Consider the following 12,157-nt stretch of genomic DNA (forward strand, 5'->3'; position numbering starts at 1 on the left):
ACCCGGACGACACTGGGTCAATTGTGCGCCCACCCTATGTGACTCTCAATCACAGCCTGATGTGATGCAGCCTGGATTTGAACCAGGGACTGCAACGACACCTCTTGCACTGAGATGCAGTGCTATAGACCGCTACACCACTCAGGGGCCCAAGTTTATTTATTCTTGCTCACAGATGAAACTGAAGGAATGCATAATTTACATGACTAATAATTGCAAAACACTCATTTAAAATACATAACACACAATACGTGACATAAATAGAATATTGAACAATTGTAAACATTACAGGACATTTTTCAGGATGGAAATTTAAATATTAAAATGTGATTTAAAAAAATAGAATTAACTGTTGAAGTTGAGACTGGTGTTTTGTGGGTAATGTTTTAATGAAGCTGCCAGTTTGTGCGGCTTCTGAGGTATCTGTTCCTCAAACTAGACACACTAATGTACTTGTCCTCTTGCTCAGTTGTGCACCGGGGCCTCCCACTGCTCTTTCTATTCTGGTTAGAGCCAGTATGCGCTGTTCTGTGAAGGGAATAGTATACAGCGTTGTACGAGATCTTCAGTTTCTTGGCAATTTCTCTCATGGAATGGCCTTCATTTCTCAGAAAAAGAATAGACTGACGAGTTTCAGTAGAAAGTGCTTTGTTTCTAGCCATTTTGAGCCTGTAAACAAACCCACAAATGCTGATGCTCCAGATACTCAACTAGTCTAAAGGCCAGTTTTATTGCTTCTTTAATCAGAACAACAGTTTTCAGCTGTGCTAACATAATTGCAAAAGGGTTTTCTAATGATCAGTTAGATTAGCTAACACAACGTGCCATTGGAACACAGGAGTGATGGTTGCTGATAATGGGCCTCTGTACAATATGTAGATATTCAATTTTAAAAAATCTGCTGTTTCGAGCTACAATAGTAATTTACAACATTAACAATGTCTACACTGTATTTCTGATCAAGTTGATGTTATTTTAATGGACAGAAAATGTGCTTTTCTTTCAAAAACTTTTCTAAGTGACCCCAAACTTCTGAACGGTAGTGTATGTATGCAGAGGATTCCACACTGTACATGTCAGCACCCAAAGCCAGTGAGCTCGTTGAAATTCTAAATAAGTATTTACAGTCAGTGTCAGAATGGGTGATTCATAATAAACTGGTCTTAAATACATCTAAAAGCACCGTATTTGGTTCAAAAACATTCGAAGACCTCCGTTTTTTTTAATTTTTTATATTTGGACAATTAATATGCTGACACGTTTTTCATCTACATAATATTTCACCACTGAGTTTCCATCAAATCATTGTTTATTTGTAACGTGTGCTTCGACATACAACAGGTGTAGACCTTACAGTGAAATGCTTACTTACAGGCTCTAACCAACAGTGCAAAACGGTATTAGGCAAACAATGATTAAGAAAAAAATTGTAAAAAGACAGTGAAAAACAGTAGCGAGGCTATATACAGTAGCGAGGCTATATACAGTAGCGAGGCTATATACAGTAACTCACAGGCTATATACAGTAGCCGTGGCTACATACAGACACCCTTAGTCGGGCTGATTGAGGTAGTATGTACATGTAGATATGGTCAAAGTGACTATGCATATATGATGAACAGAGAGTAGCAGTAGCGTAAAGAGGGGTTGGCGGGTGGTGGGTGGCAGGACACAATGCAGATAGCCCTGTTAGCCAATGTGAGGGAGCACTGGTTGGTCGGGCCAATTGAGGTAGTATGTACATGAATGTATAGTTAAAGTATAGTTAAAGTGACTGTGCATATATGACTGTGATGAAGATTCCACATTGTCTGCATAATCAAATAACATTCAGCTCAGACACCCGTACATACCCCCCACAAGACATGCCACCAGGGGTCTCTTCAGACACCCGTACATACCCCCCACAATACATGCCACCAGGGGTCTCTTCAGACACCCGTACATACCCCCCACAATACATGCCACCAGGGGTCTCTTCAGACACCCATACGTACCCCCCACAAGACATGCCACCAGGGATCTTCAGACACCCATACATACCCCCCACAAGACATGCCACCAGGGGTCCTTCAGACACCCGTACATACCCCCCACAATACATGCCACCAGGGGTCTCTTCAGACACCCATACGTACCCCCCACAAGACATGCCACCAGGGGTCTCTTCAGACACCCATACATACCCCCCACAAGACATGCCACCAGGGGTCTCTTCAGACACCCATACATACCCCCCACAAGACATGCCACCAGGGGTCTCTTCAGACACCCATACGTACCCCCCACAAGACATGCCACCAGGGGTCTCTTCAGACACCCATACGTACCCCCCACAAGACATGCCACCAGGGGTCTCTTCACAGACCCCAAGTCTAAAACGAATTCACAGCAACTCACAGTTTTATACAGAGCCGTGGTCCCATGGATCTCCCTTCCATTTCCCGTTACTCAGCAAACAGAAGAATTACCTTTAAAAACAGATTAAACTCCACATTGATCTGGTACTCCCTGTATATAGCTCCACATTGATCTGGTACTCCCTGTATATAGCTCCACATTGATCTGGTACTCCCTGTATATAGCACCACATTGATCTGGTACTCCCTGTATATAGCTCCACATTGATCTGGTACTCCCTGTATATAGCTCCACATTGATCTGGTACTCCCTGTATATAGTTCTGATTTACTATTTGTATTTATATTTTAATTGTTTAACTATGCATCATTGGGAAGGCTTGTAAGAAAGCGTTTCACAGTTTAGACTACACCCGTTGTATTCAGGTTGATAAACCTAACCCTAGTTTAATGTCAACATCCCAGCTCAACCCTAACCCTAGTTTAATGTCAACATCCCAGCTCAACCCTAACCCTAGTTTAATGTCAACATCCCAGCTCAACCCTAACCCTAGTTTAATGTCAACATCCCAGCTCAACCCTAAACCTAGTTTAATGTCCACATCCCAGCACAACCCTAATCCTAAACCTAATTTAATGTCCACATCCCAGCTCAACCCTAACCCTAGTTTAATGTTGTGGCGAAATCTGCTTGGAGCCTTCACCGTGCACTGCCACTTTAAGAGCGCATGAGCACTAAGGAAGGAGGAGATAAAGAGAGCTCATTCAGCTCTTTGGGGAGGGGCTCTTGGCTGGCGGGACAGTTTGATTGTGTGTGCTGTGCTGCAGAAGTTTTGTTTGTTTTTCAGCGTTTGTAGTTTATAAAGTATTTAACTCTAGTGGATGAGTGCAGAGGGTATGAAGTTACTGTTTAATTGCTCTGCCATTATTAGTATTAGTATTATTGTATGAGGTATTCTTGTTGGGGTTACCCCTGTGCTGTGATGTGGGTTTTATATGGTGTGTATTCTCTTTTCTCTCCACTGGCTATCTTGTAAACAGGCTACACTCTAGGCAGTCTCTTCTGCTGATGTGTGTGGGTCTGGTAGTGGTACTCTCTCTATTCTACTCTTTTCCTTTCGGCATGGTTAATACCTGCCTGGCGCCCGAACAAAATCTTTCTTTACCCCTCTCTAATAAATACAATGTCAACATCCCAGCTCAACCCTAACCCTAGTTTAATGTCAACATCCCAGCTCAACCCTAACCCTAGTTTAATGTCAACATCCCAGCTCAACTCTAAACCTAGTTTAATGTCAACATCCCAGCTCAACCCTAAACCTAGTTTAATGTCCACATCCCAACTCAACCCTAATCCTAAACCTAATTTAATGTCCAAATCCCAGCTCACCCCTAACCCTAGTTTAATGTCAACATCCCAGCTCAACCCTAAACCTAGTTTAATGTCAACATCCCAGCTCAACCCACCAGTGCTAAGCTTACGCTTCATCGCTTCTCTGGCCTGTGTCTGGCCACAATACTTCATCCACATCACAAGATTAGTTTTCTTTTGCCAAACATTGAGGGAAGTATCTCCTAGCATGGCGTATCCAACCTCTATGTCCCCACATGTCCTCCATTGCCTGGAGAAGCGGCATGCGGGCATAGGGTTGGCGATCATACACTTTCCAGCGCCAGGCTGAGAAGAATTCCTCTATGGGATTTAGAAAAGGTGAATATGGGGGTAGGTACAAAACTACAAATTGTGGATGGGTGGCAAACCAGTTTTGGACCAGAACAGCCCGGTGAAAACTAACATTGTCCCATAAAACCACAAATCTAGCAGGCTTCTGATCTGGATCAGGGACATTGTTGTTGTCTGTAGCTTGTGAGGTGTGTAAACACTTTGTTGCATTTATGAATTTTGTCTTGCTGCTTTTTGTTCTATGTTGCTCTGTCTGTATGCTACGTCTTGCTTGTTCTATGTTGCTATTGTTTATATTGTAATTGTTTTTAATAACCTGCCCAGGGACTGCGGTGGAAAATTAGCCGGCTGGCTAAAACCGGCACTTTTACTGAAACGTTGATTAATGTGCACTGTCCCTGTAAAAATAAAAATAAACTAAACTAAACAAGCATTGTGTAAATTGCATCCAGAAAAGTGAGCATATGGCCGGTGTTGTACGGACCCAGTGTGGCGTTGTGATGGAGGACCCCGTTTTGAGTGATGGCAGCACACATAGTTATATTACCCCCACGCTGTCCATGGACATTGGTAATTGCCCTCTGTCCTATTACATTTCTTCCGCGGCGCCTGGTTTTGGTGAGGTTGAAGCCAACCTCATCCACATAAATAAATTCATGGCGAATTACATGGGCATCCAGTTCCAATACTCTCTGTAACAGACAAAAGGATATACAGATGAGTAAATATGGTATGTCTGAAGTACTGGAAGTAGTGTTGCATACATACCTCTACAAAGTCATTTCGCATATTCTTGACTCTGTCAGAGTTTCTCTCAAATGGCACCTTGTAAAGTTGTTTCATCGTCACTCGGTGCCGTTGGAGGATGTGTTGTGTGGTCGACAGGCTTACAGCATTGATGTTGTTAAATATGGTGTCATTATTCAAGATATGCTCTCTTATCTCTCGAATCCTAATTGCATTGTTGGCCAAAACCATATTTATAATTGCAGTCTCTTGTACATCTGTAAACAAGCGTCCTCATCACCCATGATGTCTTTGCCTTTCCACTCTGTACAGAATTCAAACACAGTATGTGTTCAGCATAGGAGCTGTAAACAATGTACAAAATGTAGTACAGCATGATAACCAACCTCATTCATTCAATGCGGTGCAGTAAATGGATGGCTTAGAGTCACAAATGTTTATGCAATACTATACAGTCATATGTATTTTACAGTACATTACTGTAATGCTAAAATAGTCATTATATAGTTGCATACCTGGTCTTATTATCTTTAGTTTCTGAAATATTGATAGCCCTACAATATACTGAAGTTCCTTCTGGAAAAAGAAAGTTATTCTCTATCACATTCACTTTAGCATTGTGCTTGTTTAATTACTATTTTATGTTTAGGCCAATTATTTTCAGAAATGGTATTAATCAATAACCAATTAGAACGTTTATTCGATTGCAAAAATAAAAAATTTTAAGTAAAAATGTGTCGGATTTACATAAAGTACGTGTGACGTAAGTACGTCGGCTGGTTGAACGTTTACGTGTAGCTAGCGGTGCACACTGTGTGAGCGGTTCCGAACAAAAGCCTGGAGACGAACAAATCAATAGCAGCAATTGGCATTTTAAAACGTAACAATTGATTATCAAATAGTAGGTAATTATATACTACAGTTATTTTGGTGCCTGTATGTGTATTGTCTGTCGTCCTTGCCTTGTACCGAATCTTTGTTTTGCTGTCTGCGTGCGTGGAAGACTCAGATTACGATTGTTGTTGCCTGTTTGTCTTTTTTCAGATTTCCAATGTGACAACCATTTTTTTTTAAACTATGTAGATGGTAACTAAGCCATTTAAATGACATGGGTTCGCGCATATGTTATTGATATATTCTGGTCAGAGTCGGATTGGGTAGGACTTTTCTCTTAACCCAAGGTACAGGTCCGTCAGGTTCTACAGCGCCATCCTATGGTCGTGTTTTTTTTTTTTTCATATCTGAAAAATTCGTACCTAACGTTATTCTGAAATAGTTATTACCATCGAGGAAAATGTTCTCCTACATTTCACACTTTATTTATTGTGCTTGCATGAGTCATTTGGCAATCAAACACAATGTCTCTTGGGCATTAAACCAGGCATCATCAAGCTCCTTTCTTCTCTATTGCTTTATGACACGGCAGGCCCAGTAAACATTTGGCTGGTAAGTCCTATCATCTCCCCATTGGCGTCGTTCACAGGGGCAAGCCACAGGTACAGCGATCACACCTAATGTGTTGAGGAAGACTTTTTAGGTAGCTCTTTCAGTATTGGTCATTCAAATGCAAAAAGGTATGGCTGGTTTAATCTGAAATGTACAAGATATGACATGGAGGTGGTTTTGTTGAAGTTTTTATTTAGTTAGTGGTCGCAATGCAAGAGACACTTTTGAATTAAATTGCAGATAACTTAAACATTTCTCTTCTTCAGATAAAGGCCCAGAAGTTACCCTTCTCTCCAGCTAAGATGGGAGGAGCTGTGAGCGCTGGGGAGGATAATGACGAGTTGATTGACAACCTGAAGGAGGCACACTACATCCGTTCGGACCTGGTGGAGCGGGCCTTCAGGGCCATCGACCGGGCCGACTACTACCTGGAGGAGTACCGTGACAGCGCCTACAAGGACCTGGCCTGGAGGCACGGCAACATCCACCTATCAGCCCCCTGTATCTACTCTGAGGTGATGGAGGCCCTGGACCTGCACCCCTGGCCTGTCCTTCCACTCATACCTGGGCAGTGGGGCCTCATACTGGGTGAGTTACTGGGGGTACCCACTCAGCATACTGGGTGAGTTACTGTAGCAGATGGTTACTGGGATGGTACTGGGCCTCATACTGGGTGACTGTAGCAGATGGTACAACCACTCTGGGCCTCATACTGGGTGAGAACCACTCTGGGCCTCATACTGGGTGAGTTACTGTAGCAGATTACTGGGTGAGTTACAGATGGTACAACCACTCTGGGCCTCATACTGGGTGAGTTACTGTAGCAGATGGTACAACCACTCTAGGCCTCATACTGGGTGAGTTACTGTAGCAGATGGGCCTACAACCAGATGGTCTGGGCCTCATACTGGGTGAGTTACTGTAGCAGATGGTACAGTTACCACTCTGGGCCTCATACTGGGTGAGTTACTGTAGCAGATGGTACAACCACTCTGGGCCTCATACTGGGTGAGTTACTGTAGCAGATGGTACAACCACTCTGGGCCTCATACTGGGTGAGTTACTGTAGCAGATGGTACAACCACTCTGGGCCTCATACTGGGTGAGTTACTGTAGCAGATGGTACAACCACTCTGGGCCTCATACTGGGTGAGTTACTGTAGCAGATGGTACAACCACTCTGGGCCTCATACTGGGTGAGTTACTGTAGCAGACGGTACAACCACTCTGGGCCTCATACTGGGTGAGTTACTGTAGCAGATGGTACAACCACTCTGGGCCTTATTGGGACTGGAAATGGGGAAATCAGCAGGACAGCTGATTGGAAAAGTGTATTTTCTTTATTAAAATTCATTGTGGATTTTACAAAGCTCACATAGTTGTTCTGTTGTTATCCTGGTTCCAGGTCCATTTGGTGTGAACCATGGGGTGGAGTTATATGCTGATGTGATTGAGTATGCCTACCAGAAGCTAGACTACTTCATCAAAACCAGCGAAAGCTTTGACAAGTAAGACACTTTACCTCTGATTTCCTTCCCCATCCAGAGCAGTCTTGTCTGTCTGTCGACATCGGTGACTTCATGTGTAGCCTGCATATGCATTTTCTGTCTCTTTGTTTATGCTGTATTTGTGTGTTTTTTAGGTTTGAGTTCTGCGAGCCTTCCTTTGTGGCGGGGAACTGCCTGGAGATCCCCTCTGAGTGCAGGCAGTATGACAGGGTGTATTGTGGGGCGGGGGTGCAGAGAGACCATGAAGAATACATGATGAACCTGCTGAAGGTGGGGGGTATTCTGGTACTGCCCCTAGAGGAGAAGGTGTGTATAAACACGAACACACACTGAAATGCATACATGTTAAATGAGTACTATTATCTGACCCTTACACAACAAGGATGTACTCTAATCTAGCCCCCCCCCCACACACACACACACATTTAATTCTACAGGCACAAGCACTGTTCATGACACAAACTGTTCACACCCCTCTTGTTGGTAGAGAGAAGTTTCAGGTTTAAATCCCATTGTCTTCCAATTCTATACATTTGACCATGTCTAATGTGTATTCATGTGGTGATATCCAAGTGACTCAAACATTACAACAACATTTAAGGGCTAAAAAATGAAACGGCTGACATGGGCTCGTTGATCTGGACATTTCTCTAATGGTCTGTAATGACTGACATGACAAGAGGAACTGATGATGTAATACCCAACTACAAAATGTCACCTTGTGCATTCTACTATTACAACTTTCAACGGTAAATTGAAAGCCGGGCTGAGTTCCTTTAAAAAAACAAACATGTTTTTATTATTTTTTGAAACAATTTGTGAAGGGGCACAGTTTGAGAACCACTGCTCTAATGTACCCTCTTGTTTTGCCCTTATAACCTCTTGTTGTGCAGTTATAACCTCTTGTTGTGCACTCATAACCTCTTGTTTTCCCCTTTCTAGCTAACCAAGATCACGCGTACAGGCCAGAGCAGCTGGGAGACCAAAAAGATCATTGCTGTGTCCTTCGCTCCCCTGGTGCTCCCCAAAGATTACACCAGTAACATCAAAACATCAAAGACCGCGCCACTACGTGAGTGCCTCATCAGTTTGTTGACAGCCGTCATGTCGCCCATTTCTGCATGTAGAATGGATATGCACATTTCTACCGGCACTGTTTAGAGGTGCTAAGTACTCTCGGCTGGCAGACACTCGGCCATTCTAGTGGTCTTTTCGTACCTTTTTTTAAGAGTTGAGTGAGGATAGAAAACTCCCAAAATAACTTTTTGTCACCATGGAAACAATACTCACGTTAACCGTTTTCTAACTTTCCCATTATTCTCTGTGTCCTTTCCTTTCGATCATCTCTCTGGTGACCCACGGAGCAGCCATGTTTGAGGTGCGGACGCTGCAAGAGCTGGCTCGTATAGCCATCCGCCACACCCTGAGAGTGACCACGGACAACGGGGGGGGTCAGCCACGGGGCCGGGGCTCTTTTGGAGGAGGCAGGGGCCTGGGGGTCAGTGGGCTCCACAAGTACGGCCCGCGCTTTAAACGCCGGCGCATTCATCGGCGCCACTGCAACTCTGTGTTACTGAGCAGTGCCCTCCCTACCTCCAACCCCCTGGACAACAACAATAACCGCGGGGGCCAGAAGGAAGAGGAGCAGGGAAGGGCAACCCGGGGAGCGGGAGAGGAGGCTGCGGAGGAGGAGGAAGAAGAGGAGGAAGCAGAGAGGGAGACAGGGGAGCTACTCCGGGCAGAGCCACCTATAAACATCTTGAGAGAGAGGATTCTCTGTCTGCCCCTCCCGGAGCCTCTGAAGATGTACCTGCTGTACTACCGGGAGAAATGATTTCTCCACAGATAGAACTAACAGCAGAAAACAACCAAGCAACCAGCCTTGGGCATCTACAACCCCTGACCCCTACCATTCTTCTAGGCAGGGCAACAGGCCCCCTGTTACTGACTCACTGACTGGGTCTGTATCCCTCTTGTCCTCTACATCATCCTCTCTCTCTCGCTCTGTTTTTCTTACTCAATGCCTTTTCTGTATGTGTAAGAAGCATACATACTTGACCAGTGTAATGGTAAGAGTTTCACCTCTGTGATAGAAAGGCTCCCTGGGAATCTGTAGCTTAGCGTTCTCAATGGCACAGATAGCTTTCTCTGACAGCCAAACAGATCCATTTGAACTCAGAGAGTTGGGTGGGTGTGAGTTTGTGATCTATCATTCTGTGCTGTGATTGAGCCCTGGACATATGGTGGTGTCTTATCTTGTTGGAAGACTTCTCATTGGACGTTACATGCAGCCACAGGTTCCAGCATGTTGGTTCAGGTCTTAAACAAAGGTAAACCACTGGATATTGCTTTAGAGCCTTGTGCTTCATAAATGGCATAGCGTCCGAGCCGGAGGAGAAATAGTTTGTCATTTCAGTCGTGTCCAGAAGCCAGAGAGACTTTGTTTGGCATAGTGGACAGGGATTTGAGACCACACAGCTGGGATTTTCCCTATTAGACCCCCCCCCCAAATCCCCATAACATCCTAGATCTGTTCAGGGGAGCTGTTTGTGTGGAGTTGGAACTCTGTAAATCAACAGAGCTTCTTGCACAATGAGTATCAGGTAGGATTCCACAGTGAGGCCATTTTGTTTTTGATATTGCACATCCTAACATTGGTCTGATCTGGTGTGGCTGAGTGGAGCTGGTAGAGGTGCCTGTTGAAGACGTGTGGTGTGGAGCTGGTAGAGGTGCCTGTTGAAGACGTGTGGCGTGGAGCTGGTAGAGGTGCCTGTTGAAGACGTGTGGCTGAGTGGAGCTGGTAGAGGTGCCTGTTGAACACGTGTGGGTGTGGAGCTGGTAGAGGTGCCTGTTGAAGACGTGTGGCTGAGTGGAGCTGGTAGAGGTGCCTGTTGAAGACGTGTGGCTGAGTGGAGCTGGTAGAGGTGCCTGTTGAAGACGTGTGGCTGAGTAGAGGTGCCTGTTGAACACGTGTGGGTGTGGAGCTGGTAGAGGTGCCTGTTGAACACGTGTGGGTGTGGAGCTGGTAGAGGTGCCTGTTGAACACGTGGTATGTCTGCAACTGTTGACCTACATTATGATGAGTGTGGTTTAGAGACATATAACTAAAGTGATGCTATTGGTTGACTCTATTCTGTTAGCAGGTTGACCTTGGTAGACTGGCAGTGAAGACTAGGTGTGTTTTTGAGTCAGCATTCCAGAGAATAACTGTCGTCGACACTATGATATGATTTAGTCCAGAAGATATTTCAGATTCAACATGATCATGAGACTAAGGTTGGCAATGCTTCAATTGTTATGACTGATTCTGCTCATTTCCAGATTCAAAAGCTCAAATTATCTTTTTATGTTTAGTAGATTTATTTTCCAAGAGGTCCTATGAATATTTTCGAGCTCGTCCGTGTTGGGACATTTTTAATTGTCAATTCGGGGGAGAAATGTCATCTTAAATTTGATTCATAGGTGGATTTAAATTTAGTTGAATTGCATTAGCTTCTGAATTTATTGGATAAAGGTGAAATTGACTCTATTCCTGGCATGTACGTTTATCTAAATATGTTCATTTGGTTTACTTCATAATCAATAGTGAAAGGATCATGTTTATTCCCCTACATACTAGTTGTTTTCCTATTGGTCGAAAACAGCATGAATTTTTTTTATTTTTTACTGGTTGATGCCAATTAATTTTGTTGATGTGAGAAGGATTGCTTATCTCTTCTCCTGTCATTCAAAACTATTTGTTTTGTTAATATACATTTGAAGTGGAGTTTTGTGGTGTTCATCGACACATGGGACATTGTTTTGTGTGTAGTATTTGGTTTGTAATGCAACAGGAAAATTAAAAACGGACTAAAATATAATTTTTTTTTAGATCTTAATCGCTACAGATATTCCTTAAGTTAGACTGGGTGTTTTACCCTTTTTCGTCTCGACTCCAAAACTTTCACCCTTCAGTGCCAAACCTACAGTATGTCGCATGAAACTTCCATTCTAGTTAAAAACTATTCTGATTTGTCCTTTTTTAATAGAACATTTGGAAAGATAATGCTTTCTCATTGATCAAATTATCGATAAATCTTTATAGTGACTTGGCCAGGCAGATCGCTTTGGTTGTCCGACTGTGTAACAGTACAACGTCTTGAGTTTTATAATGTTCATTTTCAATATTGTGGTAGATGAAAGGCTTTAAATCTTTCCCAATCTGCCTTTTATTCTGTGCTGTGGAACCATTCCTTTGGTTTCTTTGAATGTTGCTTTTTTTTTTGTTCTGTCAAAGGTTATCATTTTGTGAATGTATGTGTTGTACTTCAGCAGTTTTGTAAGGATGTTTTGGAATTTGAGCTGTACTATTGAATGCTGTTAATAAAATCCTTTATGCAAAGTTGAGAATGTATATAGCACTTTAGTGATTT

The 12,157-nt window shown here is 43.4% G+C and overlaps 1 pseudogene; it reads left to right on the forward strand.

Moving 5' to 3' along the window:
• The first annotated feature begins 5,579 nt into the window (after positions 1-5,579).
• LOC135503919 (protein-L-isoaspartate O-methyltransferase domain-containing protein 2-like) lies at positions 5,580-12,134 on the forward strand (annotated as a pseudogene).
• Positions 12,135-12,157: the final 23 nt, after the last annotated feature.

The sequence above is a fragment of the Oncorhynchus masou genome, chromosome 18, assembly GCF_036934945.1.
Source record: "Oncorhynchus masou masou isolate Uvic2021 chromosome 18, UVic_Omas_1.1, whole genome shotgun sequence".
Lineage (NCBI taxonomy): Eukaryota > Metazoa > Chordata > Actinopteri > Salmoniformes > Salmonidae > Oncorhynchus > Oncorhynchus masou.